General features: G+C 34.1%; 1 protein-coding gene across 1 annotated transcript in view; it reads left to right on the top strand.

The window, feature by feature from the left end:
• Window positions 1-235: 235 nt before the first annotated feature.
• Window positions 236-24,293, top strand: part of LOC123556674 (SCO-spondin-like) — a 103,947-nt gene continuing 79,889 nt past the window's right edge. The window contains exon 1 of the mRNA XM_053542934.1: window positions 236-412. The gene's annotated coding sequence lies outside the window, so the exon portion shown is untranslated. The remainder of the gene's footprint in view (window positions 413-24,293) is intronic.

A 24,293-nucleotide genomic window follows, 5' to 3' on the forward strand; every position in this document is an offset into this window, starting at 1 on the left:
GTATATTTTTGGGAAATGAATGAAGAAGTTACATGTACGACAGTTAATGAGTCAAAACTAATGAATCGTTACAAATCGGTTTCTTTTATCTTGTATGGATAATGTGTAATATTCAGTCCAAACAATTCACTGTAATAGATTTTATTGTGCAACTCCTCAGGGCAAATTTTCATTTTCGACAAAGAAGAGTTATTATCATTGTTTAAGTACAATTTTAGTATAACATGTTTCATCTGTCTTACAAGTAAATTGTGCTGTCTTTAACACATAGGTGCGGGCAACATGCGGATTACATAATAAGACATTAATTAATTTAACAGGACCCTTCATTTTTTATATTATTATTATTATAAAACCTTGTGGATATAATTTTCTCGTTTAACTGACGAGGTAGAACGAAGGAATACGCTTGGTATGTACATGTTAACTGTAATTTCTAGTCTCACATAATTTCAAAACAAATTATTTTTTAGACATTTTTAAATGTTTTTTCTTTTTTTAAATGATTTTAACTTTTCCTATTTTCCTAAGGATGTAGGAACGATTTTTTTCTAACATTAAGATTTTTTTCATACCCTGTGAGCTTAGAGAACATTAGTTTCCAAGACAAACAAGAGAAGAAGAAAACACAGGTCATCGAACTCGTTTTAATTTTATAGGGCATTTTCTTCACCTACTGTTTAAGCATTTCTGAAATTTTGTAAAATTGAAAAAATGGTGGTACTTTATAACTTTATATAACATATAATAGCACACTTAATGTTATAGGGATTTCAGGTCTTACAGGCTAATATGAATACGAAGTGATGTCAGTATTATATAAGTATAAATGTCACTAACAAATCTCTTTTATTTTTACATGTTGACATAATTACCCCATCCACTTTATTTTCAAAGGAAAAAACGTATTTAGATCTACGGAACAAATTCTGACGTTAAGATTTTCAAAATATTTTGCAGCTTTAATAACACACAAAAATGCTTCAAAATGGAAAGAAAAAAAAGTTGGGTTCACGGTGCATCTAAGAGATTTATTACGAAACAACTGTAAAAACTGGTGAATTTTGATATATATATTTTTTTAATTTATATTTTCTAGATAATATAACGTGCTATCTTGAAAACTATTATTGCAATTATAGCTTATCATTATATGTATCAGTCAGGAAAACCAACCCTCATCTACTTTAATAGATATTTGAAATTACCTACCACTATCCCTTTGTAAATCTTACGTCAATTTTAGGCAAATGCTAGCCAAAAATAAAGATGAAAAAAAAATCCGCAAAAGTAGAATCTGTTTGGTCAAATGGTACATTACTAGCCATATTTAAATTATTTAGCATTAATTTTTGGCAAAACTTTTGTTAGAAGAAAAAAAATCAAAATGGCGGATATCCTGGGAAAAAAACGCTCGTACATCCTTAAATCCATTAATATCTTTGTGAAGATCAAAAAGATGAATTGGCTCTTGATATGTTTTTATCGTTTTGTCTTGAAAGGTTTTGTCATCTAAACGCAAGGGCTAAAACCCAGTGATAAAGTTTTTAATTCAATTTCTAATGACTTCATTAGTCGGCAAAATCAGTTCTAATTATATGCTGTTCCGTCTCGTAAAGTACGGTCTACGTGGCAAAGATATTTCCATATCGTTATTTTGAATTCTAACACGATCCGATTCATTTTCCTATTAAACAAAGAAGGCAGAAAACAGTGAATTATTATACAACAAATCACTGTTCTGACGTCACAATTATTACGTCATGGCGTCGAACGGCATAGCGGCGCGCTGGAAAAGAAACAGATTGAAAACGGGAAAATGCTTAATGAATGTCGTCAAGGATGCACTTAAAAATCCTTGGTAACGTGTAACGCTGCGCCCTCGTGATATAATTCCTTCGCATCTGAACTCCAAACAATGATTTATTCAACGACAAATCACTGGATGAGATATATTATTTCTTAATTATATAGGTTCTTCTGACGTTAATTGTTAAAGTTGTTTAAGAAAGTATTTAAGAACAATATAAGATTCTTTCATTAGTTGTAGGTGCAGATGGGAATATCTGGCTCGAGGGTAACTGTTTAGACGGTAACGAGGCTCCTCCGGGTTACCGCGTAAACAGTTTCCCGAGAGCCAGATTATAAGATTCTTTCACTAGTTGTAGATGCATATGGGAATTTCCGGTCTCGAGGGTAACTGTTAGGACGGTAACGAGGCTCCTGCCTCTTGCATACCATATTCAAGAAATAATAATAAAAATAAAATCAATCGAATGGCTTTCTTTTTAGATCTATTTCTTATAGCAGCGTATTTAAACAAAACGCGAGAAACCAACGTTCGTAAACAGGAAAGACGTCATGACGTTTCAAAGACAAATAACCGTGTTTAGTTCCAGTTTTGTTTTATCAGCTGCAGCGTAACCTAATGAAATTTTGATAAGATAACGTTTTTTGAATCGAGAAATATATTATCAGGAACAAAGAGGAACTGTCAAGGTATTGGATGTTTATTCCGTTTAATGAAATAAAATGAAATTATTACATAAATCTTCTACATATATGAAGTTCGTAATACATTATTTACAGCACGAGTGTCATCTTACACCCCCGGGATGTAAGATGGATATTTCCAGCACCGGTAAAAACACCGGAAATACCCCTCTGGTATGCAAGAAATTCCCATCTGCACCTACAGCCAGTGATCGAATCTTTTTCTTGCATTCCACATTCAAGAAATTATTGTAAAAGTAGAATCAATCCAGAGACTTTCTTTTTAGAACTATTTCTCATAGTAGCGTATTTAAACAAAGCGCGGGAAACCAACGTCCGTTAACAGGAAAGACGTCATGACGTTTCAAAGACAAATGATAAAGCTTAGTTCCGGTTTTGTTTATCAGCTGCAGAGTAACGTTATGATTTTTGGATAAAATAATGTTGTTGTTTTTTTAATCGAGAAATATACTATCAGGAAGAAAGAGGAACTGTCATGGTATTGGATTTTTATGAAATAAAATATAAATTACTACATAAATCTTCTACAAGTATGTAGTTCGTAATACGCCATTTACAGCTTGAGAGTCATTTACACCCCGAGGTGTAAGATGGATTTTTCCAGCACCGGTAAAATTACCAGAAATCTCCGTCTGTTATGCAAGAAGGTAGTATATAACCCAAATAAAACGATGTGTGCATTTGTAAATGTATGTGAATCTATCCGTGAATACAGGAGAAATATCATAAGTTGCATAGTTTGTCGCTTTTTAGCAAACCTATATCAGACAAAGGCATGGAAGAGGAATCCCCTCCTCCGGGCGGGGTCCAGGGAACCTCCCCTGTGGAATTTTTAGAGCAAACAAATAGAAGGGTGGCGTCTGGTGACTTTTCTAACCTAAATTATGCTTCTTCAGTTTAGAACGAAATATTCACAAACAGATCGGAGTGTTAAGAAAGGTCTATATAAAGTGATGAACGTTACAAATATGGGTCGGGGAGCGTGGTGGGGCTGGCATTTTGGAAGGACTTAGACTAGGCTGTCTATTTATTCAGGACGAAATTTGTTATTCACAAATTAAGCAAAATGAGTTCTTCTTCCAAACTTATTTGTTGTATACAAAATTTGCATTCACTATACATTTTATATGAAAAGACAAAAGCGTTAATTTTCATATAAACAACGTTGCAGTAATAATATTGATTAACGACGACCCTTTCCACGAGATTGCACGCGTAATCTGACGTCCTTCACCAAAAACATCAACAAAATGGAATTTTCAAATTGAAGATCTAGCGCGAATGTATCCATCACTTAAATACATGAACTGTACGTATCAGCCTGGGAAAGTCCATCCAGTACTACGTGTTCCATTGCATCAACGTTTAAAACATCCGGGATGTCTTCTAGGTTGAAACTACTGACAGGAACATATGTCCTTCAAACAAACCGAGCAAGATTTAATCAGAATGTCAACTGTGCTATAATGCTGAAGAAACCGTGGAACATTTTATCTTTCACTGTCAAGCATTGCAACATGTTCGTGGTCCGATTATCGATTCCATCATTAACAATCTACAAGAGAATGGTGTACAAAGCTCTATATCACCAAGTGACTTTTTGAATTTGATTATTGACTATTCGAGTGTACTCCCCTCTTACATGCAGGGGACAGATCTTGGTGATAAAATCGAACTTGACTCTCGAATGCTTATATACAAACTACATAAAACAAGGGAGATTATCTATAAAAGTTCTCTTCCTGGTTAACGGTCTATATACTCAGTAGACAGGTTTTAATTTTATAAACTGTGAATAGTGCTCAGGTGTATGTAAATATTGTGTGGTGAAGGACGTTTTAATATTTGCATTGTATTATTGTGTTCATTCCGGTGGTGGATATCCTTACCTGGGGTCACCAGGGTTGCCCATTGTTGGCGTGAAAGAGAATAATAATAAGAAGAAGAATGGCCTCGTTCCAAAAAGTCTTTCAAAATTGGATGCAAAAACTTTCAGAAAGAACATTTTCCTGACATCAAAGATCACAATTGAATCGACACGACTGTATAAATTTTCACTGGAGTTGAAAATATTTTAAATAAAAACCAGGAACTGTATTTTTATCGGAAGGCGAATTATAGTTGAACGTGGGCAGGTCTTTTTGACTTTTCTCTTGACATTTATTTTGATAAGCAAATCAGTTATTTTTGTAGCAAGCTGTCGCAAAATGTAAATATAAGAATTGGATGTTATTTTTTGTGCGTTTATATGGGTATGAACTACACTGGAAGGCTTTGTAGTCTTCCAAGAATCGCTACCGCGATTCATGAATTTGCAAGAAGTCCCAATGTTGTTTATACCCGTATAAATGCACAAAAATAGCATTGTTACAACGTAATATAATATGCAAATCACCTTGCAGTAAATACTCGAAACTGCCTAGGAATTGATCAGACAGCTGATTTTGTTTGTTTGTTTTGGGTTTAACGCCGTTTTGCAACAGTATTTCAGTCATGTAACGGCGGGCAGTTAATCTAACCGGTGTTCCTGGATTCTGTACCAGTACAAACCTGTTCTCCGCAAGTAACTGTCAACTTCCCCACTGTCAACTTCCCCACATGAATTATCAGAGGTGGAGGACGAATGATTTCAGACACAATGTCTTTTATCAAATCGTCAGGGAGAACATACATCCCGCCCGGGGATCGAACTCACGACCCCGCGATCCTACTGAGCTAAGCGGGCGGGCTGATCAGACTGCTGAGGATAAACTTTGACTTATGCACAATTTCAAAACTGACAAAATGATGAAGCCTTATTTCATTCTTCAAGTACATTTACTGTAAATTCTCTTTATAGGAAAATGTTGTAAGCATTATATTGGTTTCTAGACCAATGTAATTGCTAAATGTTATTGTTTGCCATCTGTTGCATGTTTGGATGTTGCATTTTAACATTACAATCGTTCTTGCCATGAACAATGATTTTCAAAACTTGCAATTTTCGTGAAATGTACCTCTACATCTTGGACATGAAGTAAATAATGATACAGAGACAAAAGTCTTGTGACAGATGTTTAGGCTGAAATATAAATTCTAAAGTCACGAAACGATAATGACGACATTAGTAATTAAATATTTGCTGGTTATGAGTATTTATTACATATGTGTACCCTAGGTTTAAAGAAATTGCTGTATTACACTATTTCAAAGGTATTGAGGTGTAGGATGTATAATTATTTCGTGCGTTAAATAATTTTGACTGATGTATTTTTTCGGCAATAATTTTTTTGGAAATTTGGTTTCTTTATACTACCCCCTCCCACGACGGTGTGAAGTAGGGTTGAGTAGGTGCCTCGCAGCATAATGACCCGGAAAGTATATTCATAACCGTATGTTTTCAATGTAGAAATCAATGAATTGATAGTTTATATGACTGAAGTTGAGTGTTATACTATGGCAATGCGGATAACAAAGCCTAAATGTTAATTTATGAATCTTTTCCTTTTGCTCCCATTGATTCTCTTTGATTATGGGATAGATAGTTTATTTTTGTTTGAGCGTAGCGATTTAGGAAATAATGCTTGGGAATTCATAGTTGTTACAGACACAGTTGTTTATCCTTCTAAATTTTACTAGTGATGGACATTGCCATTAAGAAGACTGTTCTTATGGTCAATAGCAAGCAAATGAAATCATATATGTATCTAGAATTTGAAATGTATATAGATTTAAATATGCATTTTTACAAAAACAAGTGCAAGTGGAGCAAGAAGAAAAACAAAATTTTGATAGAAATGTTGATAAAAGAGCAACAGCAGTACTAGTCTGCCGTCACAAAAATTATAACAAAGTCAGTGACCAAGACAACAGCATACCCATATGCTATGACATTGTCCCTAACTCCATGCCCTCTCCTGAGCAGTTTTTATTGCTTCTGTGGACTTTTTTGCCTTTTTTATTTTTCGTTTTTGGACTTTAAATGTTACTCGGCTGAGTAACCGAGTGAGCCACGCTACGCGCATAATATTTCTGCATGTAATTCCGATCTAAATACGTGAATTGCACTTGCGATTTTTGGTTGATTTGCAAGATCTAATGTGGTTTATGCCTGTCTAAACGCATAAGAATTGCCTTCAATCCTACTTACATTTTGCAGTAGATTGCTATAAAGATAAGTAGTTGACTTTCAATGAGTATCAGAAAATCATGCTAAATATCAATATATCAATCTTTCCAACGTCAAAATAGAGCAGTCAGAAAGATAAAAATAAAGTTCCTGCTTCCTATTTTAAATCCAAGAAAAAAACACATAACCGTCACGATTCGAGTTTTACCTTTAGCATCAGAAAAGTGGGTTTTTGCTATATTTATCTTTTTTTTAATTTTTGTGTCCGATTTTGAAAGACTTTTTTTCGAACGACGGCATTTTTTCATGTTTTTTTCTGTGAATTACGTCAGGCCGCGCGTGTAATCTCGCAGAAATGATTGTCCTTGATGTTATAACACCAATGTTGTTTATATGAAAATAAACGCTTATTTTCTGTACAAAACTAGGAGACGAAATGATATAACCTGTCATATTTCCAAAAACTTCGAAGCAACGGCACCGTCAGGTCCTGTTTAACTCAGTTTAATATATCAAAATCTACTTAAATCGTTCCTCACCGATAGCAAATTAATCATCAGTGATACAGTAGAAAACGTTTTGAATAATTGCTATTTACTGTATATGAAATTATTAGGCATACGATTAATTATTAAAATCAACTAAGAGTTTGCAAAATATAGTTCATTTGATGAAAACAGCAAACATTTACATTCAAGACACATGCTTACACTTTATCTTTTTTACCTTTTTGTAGAATGCAAAAACGAGTTATTGACTGATTGTTTTCACAAGACTCGATTCGTCTTTTGCAACTTTTAAACGACCAAACGTTAAAATGAACAGATATCAAAAACATCATATAATCTATCCAGAAACATACGTCAGCAAATGAAAAAAATACCAAATTTAATTGTTATTCATTCAACATCTTGGTATTTTTATAACAATATGATAGATGATGAGTCAGTGCCGTGTACACACTCATTTTCTGACTGAAATTACAGTTTTAGGTGAACCATTTGAATATATTAAGTTACTCAGAGTGTGGCAATAAGTGTCTTACATTAAGAAATAAGAAACACCCATGTTGAATATTTTAAATGACTATAAAATATTGATTTTGTTTACCATTTCAATAGTCTATCGGCCATTGTCTTGGATAATCATTTTGTAATGTGAATGGTATCAAGCCAAACATCAAACGTCAGTTATTTTTATCTAATAACGATTTTATAGAATATCAGTTTAAGAGGTAATTCCAGAGGATTTCAAACCAAAATATGATTAAACGGGTTTAATACTTAGTATCATTCTTCGTTGTTTAACTTTGATGTCTTTTTTGTGTGAAACGTCAGTTCATATATTACCAAAGGGATAACGCATGTATTTTCTTGTTATATTATATACAGAATCTGTAGATGTTATAGCATGAAATAAGCATGCGCTAACGCTTTTCAAGCATTAAATGTGTAAAAAGATAAAATTGAATATATTGTGACTGTCTATCAACGTTATTAAATGTCCACAAAATGCATGGAGATGTTAGCGTTGTTTGATCACGTTGACATCATTTTCTGTCGAATTCTTTGTTATTTTGGTCGTTATAAAAAATTATGTTTACACTTTACCAAGAAATGCGCATATGTAGAAAGATATGTTAACAGCACGTGAACGCGTTGGCACATGATCGTGTCAGTTGCACTATTCGAACTTGGCTATTGTGGTAGAGATCTTTGTCCTGGCTTTGTTGCTTCATTTATTCATAAAGTGAATAAATTTATGAAATCTTTATCAAGCTCATTTAGAAGCAGAGAATGCAATAACAGAATCTGTTTGATCCAGCCTGTTCATAAGGAGGCTCTAGTTCAAACTGCATATTTTACGAGGTGTTTATTGTGTTTTGTGTTCTATATGATGTCCGTATACACTGAAACACATTACAAACACATACTTGCATAACTCTGAATAACGCCAGTTTGAAGGTTGTATGTTTAGATTGAATTATTTTTGTGGATATAAGATAGTAGTCGGTCTTTAATCGCTTAAATGAGAAAACGCCTAAAACAGAGAACGAAACAGATTTCGTTAAAATGACTTTCGCCTGATACGCTAAACAGCTCAGCAAAAGATGACAGTCGAAAGTCTTTTCTTGTATAAATGTATTCCCAGTTATTTTTTTTTAAAGATTTACACCACCTGTAATCGTGCGTATTAACTTTGAATTTTAGGTGTTAAGCAAAGAGCTTTTCTCCAAGCTTGCTTTTTTTGTTATCCGTCCTTGAGAATAAGGCTTTAATGAAAATTTAAAAATAGAAATTGTTCGAAGTCGACCGTTTTGAATTAAATCTATGACATTTCTCATGATATTGTAAAATTATCTTTCACTTGCATTTGCGATGGGCGATGGTAAGATATGAACAAAAAAGTATTCCGTGGTAGTGTTTGTATAAATATGTTGTACACATTTGTTAATAATCGTATTACATATGTGAAGACAATTCTGTTTGTTCAGTCGAAAAGCACTGGCCTTGTATATATCGGATGTGTCTATTGATACTATTTCCATTTCTTTGTCAGAGAAAGACATGAAAGTATAATACGTCCAGTCCCATTCCAAATAATGACAGAAATGCAAATTATTAATACATGTATCAATATTCAAATTTTATTTTATTACATTCATATATTAATCTGTATGTAACAATACCGCGATTGTTTAAGAAGGAAGACTGAACAGATGAAGTGTTTTATTAATTTAGTTCATGTGCAGTTTCATCATTGCCTTTGAATAATGCTGATTTCGTATTTTCAGTGACAATTCTCTACAATCATCTAATTCATGATGCTTTATCTATGATACTGAATAATAAAGTATTTCATGTATCGTATGATATTATGGTGAAAAGAATATTAAAATAAGGATAGCTTTTCGAGCCATACATAAACATTTATATTATTTGTGAACCAGACGCTTCATCTTTTTAAACATATTTCGTAAATTTGTTTGTCTCCCAGACAAAATAATTCATTTTGTAGACGTACTTTATGCATCCGTGTCAACAACTAATATTCCTGGAGGTCAGCCTGCACTACAGTTTAGCAATCTACCTTTTCATTTATCTTAGCTTCTGTTACAAACTTCGAACTGAATTTGCCCAAAGACCTGGCATTTAACATATAAAATATTTAAAATAAATATACAATGAACATTCAACCTGAGGTGATGTGAAAATCCTGGTGTCAGTTACCTCAGACCCGAACTTGAACATATAAGAATATCTTTGGAGGAAAAGACTGCATGTACCTACATTTTTATATACAATAGTAGAAAAGAGGTTGATTTGTTTAAACGATATTTTATTCAACAAATAGCATGTGATTACAATATATGTTACCAAAGAAAGGGATCGAGTAGTAAGCTAATAAGCTTTTTTAGATACTCTTTCCAGGAAACAGGTACATACTTAATTAGTGACAACAATAAATTGGCTTGCAATCAATTCTCTATAAAACGTCCAAGTTTGAAATATTTTTAAAAGTTGGAGTTGACAGTACACTAGTAAATTATGGACATGAAATAGAAATGTGATATTTAATACGTTTTGGACTCATTACTGATGGAGAGAGGGCGGAGAGTGTAGTGAGTGAGTGGTAGTGTGTGTGTGAAAGTGGTGTGTGGGGGGGGCTTATATTATTGAGGACTTTGCATCGCCAAATAGAGAGTGGTATTTAGGTTGTGATAGGCTGATTTTATCTCTAACTGCGTTCGCTGCCTCCAGTATTGAGGACACTTGAGAAAGTAGTGGTGCGTCGTTTCTATCTCCCCACATAGACAAGGAAGGCAGTTAATAATGTATTTGAATAGAGGTGCTCATTTAATGAGCTTCAGTGTGTTCTTAATTTGGTATGGAGAATTTGGGACTTTCGATCACCAAAGCAATAATGACATGGTACCTTATTGACATCCGTGTTAAGTGTACCTTCAAGGGTATTGAGACTGGGAGCTTGTCTATGCTCATTGGGTAGTTGGTTGCAATCAGATATTGTTTGAGTCAGAAATGAATTAGAATAGAGTTATGTGTTACAATGTATAGGTCTGAGGCCTTGAGCATTTCTTAGGTTGTAAGCAGTAGTGTTCCCAACGAGATTAGGTACTAATGACGATAAATAAGATGAGGCGAGATTGTTCGACATCTTATAGAAAATAGTAAAATAAAATTCACCGAACTGTGTGTTTTAGGTGAGAAATGTGCGATTGAAATGGGTTTGTACATTTTCCCGTTCAAGATTTTTATTGTAAACCTAGGAGTAGCGTGTAACATGTACAGTGATATTTTAATTCTGGTTTCACTAATAAACTGGTTTAAACTCCTCACTGAACGCTCAAAAGCGGTGCCATGTAGTCTTTATGTAACATCCGTCTTTTTTTACCTTTGACCCTTTACTTGTGCATACAGACGATGCCTACGTGTATAAAATTCCATGCGAAGTGCTGCATGGGTTGCTTATCTTTTTTATATGATTTCCCGTTCTTGTTTTTCCCACCCTCTCCTCCACAAAAAAAGTACATTTGAGCCGTGCCATGAGAAAACCAACATAGTGGGTTTGCGACCAGCATGGATCCAGACCAGCCTGCGCATCCGCGCAGTCTGGTCAGGATCCATGCTGTTCGCTAACAGTTTCTCCAATTCCAATAGGCTTTAAAAGCGAACAGCATGGATCCTGACCAGACTGCGCGGATGCGCAGGCTGGTCTGGATCAATGCTGGTCGCAAACCCACTATGTTGGTTTTCTCATGGCACGGCCCATTTCTGGAAAAGGAAAGTAGATTACATATGACAGACGGGCATAACCAGTACAATGTTTTCATTTACTCGCACTACAATAATCCTGCCTGGCATCGTGCGCACGCTTACATCACTGGTTCAAAGCAGTAATGATTTATCTGTGTGGTTGTATAATAAGTGATACGTGTTAAAATCAACGTAATCATTAAACACACAACCGTTTTCTTTTGTGATTTCATTTATCTTATGTGATATTTCGCACTTAACATTTATTCTAAACTGGATATATGCACTTATTTGACTCTGATAAATCAGACAGTATTTATACTTTAATGAGATAAATCAACAATTATAACTCGTCTGCTAATTTTAATTTGTTTGTACTATGTCTGCACCAGTGTCCATCAAGTAAATCACCACATGTCATTGATTAAAATAAACTGCTAAACGCCCACAGTCCATTCACTAAATGTTTTAATATATATCTGAATATATTACATATGAACCGCAAACTATTACGTTTTTTAAACAGATGTCATTGTCAAACACGATGCTAAGAAACACTTGACAATTTCCGTGTCGTAAATTATCTTTTATTTACAGAACACACAACAATAATTTTGTCCAGTATCGCTTTCTCTATACATTTCAGTTGTAATGTTAGCGGTGATATATCAACGTTAACAATGGTGTTATGACACTTTGCATCGCAACTTTTTTTACATGACTAAATACGTCAGTAATTTACATTATCATGTAAATAATTTATAGAACTTCTGAAATTTTAGAAGTAAACATGTGCTAAACGTTCCTGTTTTTTCTTGCATCAACGAGTATTTTAAATTATGATATGTTTCTTACCAGCTGACTGTGATAAATCAAAACCTAATTATACAAAAGTTTGTTTATTTTCAGTTGATGTCAGTTTCAGTGACTATTAGCGCCACGTAGGTGAACATCTTTAAAACAGTGCATGTTTGCAATTATACATACATTATTCCCTATGTGTGGAATACAAATATGTAGTTTATAAAGCCAGAAAAAATGGGGCATTTTATGAATACTCGAGTTAACTGATAAAATTCGATTGTAAAGAAAGTTTGCAGAGTAAAACTTTTAAGCCTTTTTTCTTAGAATATGGGATGAATGTGACGGGTACATTGCCCCTAAAACATTAACCACGATCTACTAGCGGAAACTGGGACTCTAATTATAAATTTTATCCGTTTCTTGTTGGCTTTGATTTTTATATGTTTCATCTATTTCATAAGTGTAATACAAATTTATAGTTAAGTGTTATTTCTTTTTCATTTACCTAAATAAATTTTGGTTGGTCATCTCTGTCAGGGCAGTAACCAAACCTGTCGAATAATATATTTTACCGAAATATGCGCAATATTAATTGCTTGCATAAGATTAATATACGGATTATACACAAGTTTCTCATAAAACAAGGAATACATTATAATATATCATAATTTAATTCACATTTTATGACAACAAGTTTGTCTAAGTTAACAAAGATAATAATAGCTTGATTAATTTGAGTATAACAAGAACAATCCAATGTTTTTGTAAGAATTTCCATTGGTGCACAGCAAACTTGCAACAAGCTGGGTGTCTACGGTATAGACACTGACACATCTGCGGAGACTGTTTTAGTGACAGTCACTGCCATGAATAATAGTTTTATACTTGTACATTTAGAACAAGCCTCTTATTGCTTAGGAGAAATTTGTCATTAAATCTCTCATATATATGAACTGAATTGAATAATTATGCAAACTTGTAAATCAAATATATATTATCTGCTTAAAGTAACTTTCGGATTATCTGTAATGCTCTTATGATGTGGTTTACTGTAATATATCTAGCTGTGCACTCCAAAATACACACTTTCTTGAAGTCATGATTAAGGTTTATATTGGAGAATTAATAACATATTCGCAAAAATAGTTTGACTGTTTTTTTGTTTGTTTGTTTTTTGTTTTTTTTGCGTTGTTTTTTTGTTTGTTTGTTTTTTGTTTTTTTTTTTTTTTGTTTTTTGGTACAGATGTATCACTCATGCACTCCTGAAACATTCGTGTCCATTTTTAGGCGGATAAAGGACCATTTTCTTGTGCAGTTTATGATCAGAAATCTACAAAGTAATGAAAAACCAATCCAGTCTACATATCACATAAGTGTTAAATCAGAAACAAATAAAAGAAATTCAAAAATGTTTTTTGTAAAATTTTGTTAAAAGTACATAGTTTGAATGGTCTTAATTTATCAAATACATCATTTAACTTTGCATTTAGTTTCAGAACTTGTATTAAACAGCCAAACATATTTTCGGTGTATTTGAGTCAAAGTGATCACAACCCTAAATCAACGTTAAATCTTCGGCAACTTTTATTAGTCTGATGTCTTATGTAGGGGTTACATGTCTTTTTAAGTCGCCCAAACAATCTCTAAATGTATACGAATATTATTTTTGACACTAAACATCACCAAAATCTGAAAATTAGCTCCTTTTGCATGTTTTGACGTTTCCTTATCTGTACGGTGTTCTGTTTGAACCATCGTTGTTTGCCCGTCCGCCCTGTAGATTATTAACGGTGACAAAGTCATGCGAAGACACAACAATACTATGCGATACTATGCGATGGATCGCAATAATACGATACGAAAACGCGAAACACGGTGCATAAGGACAATGTTAATATCGCACTTTAGCATCATGACTTTCCATTTTCTCATTTTATTACCACAATACCATCCCTTTGACAAAAGAGCAATATTACGAAAACAATGCAATACGATGTTAAGGATAACATGGTGTAATAGCCATATTTCATATCTTGTAACTGGATGGTTATATTTAAATGGAATTTGGTCACTTTAAAAACATTCAAAATTAAAAACTTTTCACCGAGAGATTTTTCAAATTTTATCATTTTTTTGGGAGATAATCGGTATTGAAGTTAACATTGATGCCTATGGGAAATATATAATTTCTTGGATTATGAGAATCTGAACTTGAGTTTCGAGAAAGGTTTGCGGTAGAAAGCTGCATTATATGATTCTGATACAAATATCAAAAAGAAATCTAAAATTCCCCGTAGGAAAAAGGAGAAATTCATTTTTTTCTAGTTTTCAGGGGACATAACTCATGAAAAACCAAAATTATCAGGGGAGGTAATCTACAGGAACTTTTGGAGAACTTCTGTCACTATATAACTTGTCAATATGGACCTTAGTTCTATCGTTTGACATTTTTAAAGCCTAAATTATCAAGTTGTGTGTACGCTTTTGGTGAAATTGAGGCCTATTACACCATGTTATCCTTAATATCGAACTTTCGAATCGTGTTGGAGCATCGTATTCGTATTATCGCATTATTGTCCCTTCGACCTAAGGGCGAGGTAATGAAGGTATGATAGTTTGATGTTGATTAATATCGTTTTTAGCATCGTAATACACATCGTAATTTTTGCCTTGGAGGTGAAAGGCGATATTGCGGTAATACGATGCAAAACACTATCCGAAAGCGCGATGGCCCTAATAGTATACCGTATATAAAAGTGAATGTCGGTAATTTTTAGTTTTGAATTAATTATCCCCCGCCGATGAAATCGGGAGGGGGTATTGAAATGGCGTTGTCCGTCCGTCAGTCCGTCAGTCCTTCCGTGCGTCCGTTCGTCCGTCCGTCCGCAGCCATTTCTCAGTAACTAGCAGGTAGAATTTCATGAATCTTGAAATAAACATGAACCAACATACTGCGATGATGGCTGTCTAGTTTTTTTTTTTTGTTTTGTTTTGTTTTTTTTTTTATTGGTCAATTTCCCTTAGAGTTATTGCCTTTGATTTAATGAAACATGCCCAAAAATGTCCGTTCGCAGCCATTTCTCAGTAACTATCAGGTAGAATTTCATAAAACTTGACATAAACATGCACCAGCATACTGCGATGATGCCCATCAAATTGTTTATCGGATTGGTCAATTTCCCTTAGAGTTATTGCCCTTGATTTAATGAAAAATCTACATCTGCAGCCATTTCTCTGTAACAAGCTGGTAGAATTTCATGAAACTTGAAATAAATATGAACCAACATACTTCGATGATGCCGGTCATTTTTTTTTCAATAGATCAATTTTCCTTAGAGTTATTGCCCTTTAATTGTTTAAAAATCTACAGATTTGTACATAACAAACCAACCCATTGGTAGAATTTCATTAAACTTCTTTCATTCTTTTCCATGAACATTTAGTATAAACATGTGAAGTTTTGTACCCACACTGGGTCCCCACCTTGCCTTGGTCACACACCCTCCACCTCTCACCCCTCCCCCACACACCAAAAAAAATATATCATTCCTTTTTATTTTTTTTTCAAACCTTCCAAGAATATTTATCAGCATGCAGAGGTGTACCATTCCCCCACCTCACTCTCCACTCGGTCTTGTCCACCACCCCGATCATGCGTCCCCATCCCCAACCCAGTTTTTTTTTCATTTTTAATTTTCCATCAATATTTATAATCAGCAGGTGAAATTTTGTATCCTCACCCGGTCACACCCACTGCCCCACCTCTCCGTTGCCCCCCCCCCCCCCTCCCAACACACCCAAAAAAGCCTTCATTTTCTGTTAAAATGATTTTGACTAATGAAATTATTTGCTTCTTAATAACATCCTTAACTTTTTGCCAGAAATATTTTTTTACCATTCCTCACCTCAAGCCCTTTCGGCGGGGGATACCAATTCATCGAATTTGCTTGTTTCAAATGTATTTGCGACTCTTTTGATATTTTGAGGTGAGAATATCCGTTAAATGTTTGCTCCTAACTACAAGAAATGGCCATAAACTGCGCACATTTTTCTTTCACAAAATGGATATGTTTTTATTTCAAATGAGGTGATAACCGTTCTGTCTTATTATTCAAATGAGTATTTACTTTTTTCGATGTTTTATTTCATAACGAAGGCATTTCACCAGAGGTATGGTTTGTAGTTTGTACACTTTAAAGATAGCTTCTAGGTCCATATACTTACCTATAAATTCAAAATTTTTACTTAGAATGAGCTTGCAATTTAGATTGCTTTGACGTAAATGAATAAATAATTCAGAAAATGTTTTGTTTTATAGCCACGTTTTTTGTAACACTACTTGATATTTCTAACCTTGTTCAGCAATTGTCGTGACAGAGCTTTAAGATATCTGGCTGCCTTCATGAAGTTAATTAATTTATTTATAATTTATTAATATGATGTCAACGCTGTGAAACAATAGCGCTCAATAACAATTTTGATATCACTCAATAACAAGTCGAGGGTTGACAGAAGACTGTTCTTAGTGCTTAGTTATTTATGTACATTTGAACCACTTTTGGCTCTAAACCTTCGAAGTGTGCTTGCATTGGCTTTAACATGACCTGATAAAGTAATAAACGGAGTTGCATCTGTTGATCATGTCTTCTACATCAAGTTATTCGAAAAATTTCTATTTTAATGGTCATGATTTCAAAATTCTACATCAGTAGTTCTGATTTATCAACATAGACAGAAACCTACTACCGTATAGCGAGTTAATTCTGCGGGCAAATAATTCTACGGTTTCGTCCTAAAATGGGCCTAGTTTATTTCTGCGCTTTTTATTTCTGCGACCTTCGAGAAAAGCATGAATTAGTTTTTGCGGTTTGAATAAACCGGAAATAAATTCTGCGCATGGGAAATATTTACCGCATTTACTACGTCATAATTAACGTCTCAAATGCATATCGTTCTCGTCAGTTATGTCTTGGTGGCATTATCTATTTATATAACGTTTGTCAAACTTTTCATAAACCTAGCGTGTTTTGTGATATACACTTGTAAAGATTACACGCCCGAAACGGTAACCATTAATTCGTAGAATAATGTTTTTGTGTTTCTAAACTGCTCAAATATTTTTGCTAAGTTGTTTTTGTACATGTCACCTATAAAATGACATGCAAACACTGCATACAAAAGCATCTTTCTGGCAGAGATTGTAGACCAAAGTAAGCTACCCAGAGTTGTTACAGGGTATTTTTGCCAATTTCGGACCCTAATACGTACCATAATATTACAAAATTACCATTGTCAGTGGCCAAAAATTTTTTAAATGTAGATAATGACTATAGCCTTTAATCAAGGCAAACGTGTTATACCATCTACTCTTTAATATGGAAGAATATGCTTGAAACGGCAGTTTTGCGTTATTGTCCACTTTTCCGGCTTTTTAATGCAGAAATTTCTGATCCATTTCGAGTCAATAATTTTCAAATTTGAATTCATGTTTGAACAATTTATAAATCTTCAGTTACTAGAATATTCAATTTAAAGTACCAGTAATTCAGAAACAAATTTGTCGATCGTTGCTTTACGGTACTAAATAACCATATTCATTCATGCTATTACCATATGTCAAGCATACCACATTCTATAGAAATATGCCTTGTATATGTCTCAACCATTTCAACAATGATACGTTTGAAAGAAAGTTAAATTTTCAATCAAAATACTGTAGTTATCAGAGGATTGTTACCTACGCTCTGACTTTTCAAGTTAAGACCAAAAGAATATGGTCATTCCTTTGATGTCAATGTTACTTGGCACCGTTCTAGTGTCACCATAAACAGAAAGATGTGGTGTTGAGCTTTGCAAAATTTGCTTCAAACATTGGAGCTGAACTAGTTCAATAACCTCGAAATTTCCAAAGCCTCAAATTTTACAGCCATACAAAAGAATAGATTTGAAAATCATCGAAAACAATTTTTTTTTCAAATACATAGTAAGACATAAATCCTGTGACTTTACTTCATAAAACGAACCATTTCTATTAAAAGAACACCTAAGTAGTTTATATACTGAACATGTTTGATACGGATCACAGGCCTTTGGTCTACCTTTACGAAAAAATGTATATTTTCTTTGAGACATTTAGCTGGAGTTTCCATTCACCACAGTATGGTGCATATATATTTATTGATGATTCGAGACCTCTACAAATAATTCACAACAACATTTTCTACAGTTGCATAATTACACGTGACTCCTATCAAATTTACCTTATATGTAAAATAATTATTCAGGTCAAATATGTATACTGAGAATAGCAAAGGTGATATGTTCACTTTGTATAACACCTACATTACTACTGATGACATCAAAAAAGTTTCCATTCGAAAAATACATGACTCAGCACGATGATACATATTTTGGACGGTTTGCAAACATTTGTCATTTGTATTTCTCTTATTAGTTTGTATCATAGGCCATTTCTCAATCTTGGACATTGTGGTTTTAGTCAATACATTCACAAATAATAGTGTTCTTGCTATTGTGAAAAATCTCAGTAAGAGGCGATAGAGCAAACCTGACATCTGTTGTTGTATAACCTTTTCGAAAGCGTGCTTGATATTTAATGATGATATAATAATCAGTTGTGCATTCCTGTAGTCTTTTATTTAGAATTCCAGAATATGTTTAATTTGCTTAAAAGTAACGAGAGTTTACGAGATCACAAGTGTTACCTTTATTTCCATCGATAATTTTCCCAAAAGTTCACATTTCAGAAATTACAACAACAGTCACAAAGTTTGTATAGTTTTTTGGTAATACATTTTTATGTACTCATTTACATTTTCATCAATCACACTAGCTTTAATATTCTTTACGCATTTGCCATTTTAACAGTTTTATCTATTCATTAATATGTCTTAATTATCATGATTTATCGTCACATTTTCAACATCAACTGCAATTTTCATTTATATTTCGAATGTGGTCAATAAGATCTTTTATCGTGGCGTATTGTCTAGTTTTTATTTTCCCGTGCAAAATCTTCCAGAAATTGTTTTGATGTTTTGGTTTGCTCGTCTCATAGATTTGATTGGGTTTTTTTGCAATGTCTGTCTTACAATAATTATCGATAAAAGTTTTATATATAACTGTCTTATACCCTTCTAACCTGTAAGTTTTGTTTTTTGTTTTTTTGTTGTTTTTTTTTTTTTTTGTATTTTTGCACTACACTTAAATGTTTACTTGCTTTCTACAATCATTATTAAACCACTTGTCATTATTAGTCCTATATGCGCATATGTATCTTGTCCCTTGTATTCCTTGTGATATCCAAACGTTTCTTATTACCATTTCATAAATAAGTTTGAAATATCGTTTGCAATTATATAACTAACAGTTTACTGCGATAGTTTATCATTGTTCTAAGCAACACATTATTTTATCTAGATCTAAAGCATATCGTGTCTGAATATCATACTTAATTGGCACGATATTTGCGCAATTACTTAATTAGCATAGTCTAAATAGAATGGATATTTCCCTTGCACAATTCACGTTAACTTAATTATTTGCTGCATTTTAGAGCTTAATATCTGATTTATCATGATAAGATATATAATCATATTTCGAGAACACAATTAAACCGGAATAAATTAAATTCGGTAATGCATACCTTTCATATTACCTAATTAAAAAGATTTGGCATAATAATAACCATAATTAGAATATTTATTTTCATTGAATTCTTATTATAATTGTAGCAAATGTAGTGCCGGAAGCGGATTTCTTGCATACCAGACGGGGATTTCCGGTATTTTTAGCGGTGCTGGAAAAATCGTAAGATAACTCTCGTGCTGTAAATGACGTATTACGAACTACATATATGTAGAAGATTTATGTAGTAAGTTATATTTTATTTAAAAATCGGAATAGAAATTCAATACATTGACAGTTCCTAGTCGTTCCTGATAGTATATTTCTCGATCCAAACCACGTTATTTTATCAAAAATTCATAACGTTCCGCTGCAATTGATAAAACAAAACCGGAACTAAACGTTGTTATTTGTTTTGAAACGTCATGACGTCTTTCCTGTTTACGGACGTTGGTTTCCCGCGCTTTGTTTAAATACACTGCTATAAGAAATAGTTCCAAAAAGAAAGCCGTTCGATTGATCTTATTTTTATTATTATTTCTTGAAATCGGTATGCAAAAAAAAAGATTCAGTCACTGGTTATAGGTGCAGATGGAAATATCCGGCTCTCGGGTAACTGTTTAGGCGGTAACTCGGCAGGGAGCCTCGTTACCGCCTAAACAGTTACCATCGAGGTAGGATATTCCCATCTGCACCTACAACCAGTAAAATTACTTATGATACCAGTAGTATAGCGGGTAAGATAGGGAACAAAAAATGGCAAAGATGTTCCCATTTGTGAAGAAATAACGAAATTTTGCAGAAATTACTTTGAGGTACCCCAAATCCTACAAGAGGAGAAATGCTCTATCTGCCATGGAACATGTTTTTAAAACAATTTAAAAAGGGGGGGGGGTGGCGAGTAAAAATGTCTTGAAAAAAAGTTTTTCCTTTAAATTGAATTTTATCTTTATAGTAATGTTTTTATGATCTAAACATGGATAACATATCACTGACATGGACCAACAACCATTTGATATTGACAAATATACAAATTTACCCAAACATACACCTATTTCTCAAGATACGTACTAAAAGGGACGTAATCAGATATTTACTGTTTATTGAAGTTTAAAACAGAGTGAGAAATAATGTGTGAAAAGATGAAGATAGCATGCAGATTTGTATTTAACTATTATAAACTGATTACTTGTTTATGTTGCTATGGTTATAACTAGGACGGCCTGCAATAGTCATTTTGCCCGTGTTGAATGATCTCCATCGGCTATACAGAGATGCAGAGGTGTGTTTTTTAAACTCTAACCTACACAGGCCGATTTGGAACCTTAGATAAAAACACTTGTTCAAAAGGCTTATGTAGGATAACTGTATCTCAGTTATTTTAAAGGGGCCTCCGTGGCCGAGTGATTAAGGTCGCTGACTTCAAATCACTTGCCCCTCATCGATGTGGGTTCGAGCCTCACTCGGGGCGTTGAATTCTTCATGTGAGAAAGCCATCCAGCTGGCTTACGGAAGGTCGGTGGTTCTACCCAGGTGCCCGCTCGTAATGAAATAATGTGTCGGTGAGACGTTAAATCCAACAACAGTTATTTTAAGGAGACATCAGTTACTTTAAAGAGACATTGTTTATAAATTTACTTTCAAAGATTTACATCTAAATCTATTGGTATGACTTCCTTTTATGTCTGCATTATATATTCCTCTGTAGCAAATTTGTGTATAAATGACTATTTGCATTTTTCGGGTATTTGCAGTAAATCACTGCGCTTTAGAAACGTGTGTGATTATAAACGTAAGCCAGGGCTCTGTGGAGGGGTTCAGAGAGAGAGAGAGGCAGTCAAGTGGTAAAGGTGTTGCCAGAACAATACGAAGGTTGTTGGTTCAAACTTTACAAAGTTCAATCTATCATACGATACTAGTGCTCTTTTCAAGAAAGTGGAATTTATATAATGGCTGTCTAACGATTTACGAGAAAACGGAAACTATGCCAGCTATGACAATTAGCTCAAGAGATGAACAAGTCTGATAACTTTCCTTTGTCTTGTTTCTCATGCCATTATTGGTGTTTCTGTTGGTTTTCTGGTTTGTGCATAGCCAGTGAGAACAAACGTTTCTGGTTCCATAGCGATTGGACTTTTACAGCTTAACATGCTTTTAGTGTCTTAACATACGCCAGTTTTCATGGAATTGCACTCGGTTCAATGTGTATCACCGTATGAATGCAGCTACGGTTGTCTCTAAATTTTATTCTGGTACTTATAACATGTGTAAATTCCGAGTTCTGCTCAACCCCGGGCTAAATAGACGATAGCTTGCATTTTCACCATGGACAAGCTCAAACAAACCGAGCTTTTTTCGTATTTTTTTTCGTTTATGTCGTGTGTGGCGACCTGTGGTTTTCCACTTTTTCTACTTAATAATGTGTTTATGTGATCTCTGTTAGAGGTTTGTTTATTATAATGATCTTACATGCCTGCCTGTGTAAGACGGGGTTTTCCCTACCCGAGGGACAGTGTGGAATGGAAAACCGAGCGTTAGCGAGGTTTTTTATCCATGCTGTCCCGAGGGTTAGGAAAACAGCTGTCTTACACAGGCAGACATGTTAGATCGTTTTTCTTGCCTATCACGTTCAAAATAGATCATGGAGACAAATAGATTTGGGTATTTCCTGACATTATTTATAAAGTTTATGATGTCAGAACAGTACCAGTACTATGTGACGTCACCTTAGTGCACGCTATTTTAGACAAGGTTTTTCCCTCGGGAAAGACAGGAATATCTATCCCCGGCGCGTGCTCGGATAAATGTATACTTTCACCACTAGGTAGGCAAGAATATATTATCTTGTAATTTCGGAATATGTTGGGCGGGTAAAGAAACACTTCAGTGGTGGTTTTGCAGTGGTGGAGTTCCGAGCCAATTTTGTGCTGTTCCTATTTCTATTATGTATGTTGTGTCTGTATTCTATTTCTATGGTCGCAGTCAGGTCAGGATCCATGTTGTTCGCCAAATGTTTCTCTAATTCAAATAGGCTTTGAAAGCGAACAGCATGGATGCGCGGATGTTGGTTTTCTCATGGTGCGTCTCATATAATCTTGCAAATCGAATAAAAGCATGTGTTGATTCAAATCGTGAAGCACGTAATGTCTTGAGGTTTTATAATTTTCATCTCTTAATAACCACTGAAAAAAATATCTGTTTAAGCGTTACTTAGAAAAGTGGACGTTGCAGTTGATGAATATGCATGTCAAGATATTTCCGGTTGCCAACATCATTGTAAAAGCAACCAATCCTATTTAAAAAGTGTCACGTCTATAGTGTGTTTGCTCTTACATTTTGAAGGTCCTTTATCATAAGATATGTTCATTCAGATCGTTGTTAGTAATTGAATGTATGGTAAAATGTCTTAACCTATGTCTGTAATTGTTTTATTATGGTTGATACTCGTCACTGAGTAAATTAATTTTAATTAATTGATTTGTGAGTTATTGCTGTGGTGTCAGTAGGATGACCTAATATCGCTTAATAACAACTAAGTTGTAACATAATTTACGTAGGGTTACAAATGCGGAATTGAATATTGAATATGGTGTTGCACTTCCTTAATGCATCTTCATAGCAAGCCTATCACGTACACTCAGTCTAGATATTCACTTCTCAATGCAACGCTCATTTAAAAAAATGAAATTACTTTTTTCGGTGTTCATGTGAAATGAACAACAGAATATGAACGGTAAATCTATGAATGGTGCTAATGATGAATGGTAAATATCCTGTCGCCCATTTCGCATGAACTCGTAAATATTCCTGTTTGATATTTATATTATATTTCCTTTCTATACTTTATAAATTGCACACATATTGTTGTATTTATCGATTTATTTTACCACCGGTCATTCAGCTCACCAGATAGAACAAATGCAACGTCATTTAAGGAACGTTTTCCCTGAATACACGCGGGCGTCATCAAAACAGCGGCACGTTATCATTGTCAGGATACGTGTTGTATGACCCAGGGAAGTGCCTACGCCTTTAGTATCTTGAACAATGAAATGGGTCCAATCGCTAAGGTGACTATGTCTTAGACTTGCTGACAAACGGAATAGAATGTCCTTTGTTAAAACGTATAGCTGATAAGACCAAATATCTCTTATATAGAATTTTCCTCTGGCTACCTTGCCTAAATGATTTCTTATTAGGAGCTAAATAATTTCAAGGATCAGGCAAATCACTAAATATTTCAAACTAACAATCTTCAATTAATAACCATATGCTCAAACTCCTATAGGCTGGAGACTCTATACTTAACTGGTCTTTTTGTTGAAGTTCCCGTCAGACAATGTCTTTGAATCAACAGCATACGAGTCCTATCGCATAGATGCTCGGCCTCTGTACTCTTAATTAAAGTTACAATTCTATATGAATGCCCTGACTCCTGGAATGCT

The sequence above is a fragment of the Mercenaria mercenaria genome, chromosome 5 (assembly GCF_021730395.1).
Source record: "Mercenaria mercenaria strain notata chromosome 5, MADL_Memer_1, whole genome shotgun sequence".
Classification (NCBI taxonomy): Eukaryota; Metazoa; Mollusca; class Bivalvia; order Venerida; family Veneridae; genus Mercenaria; species Mercenaria mercenaria.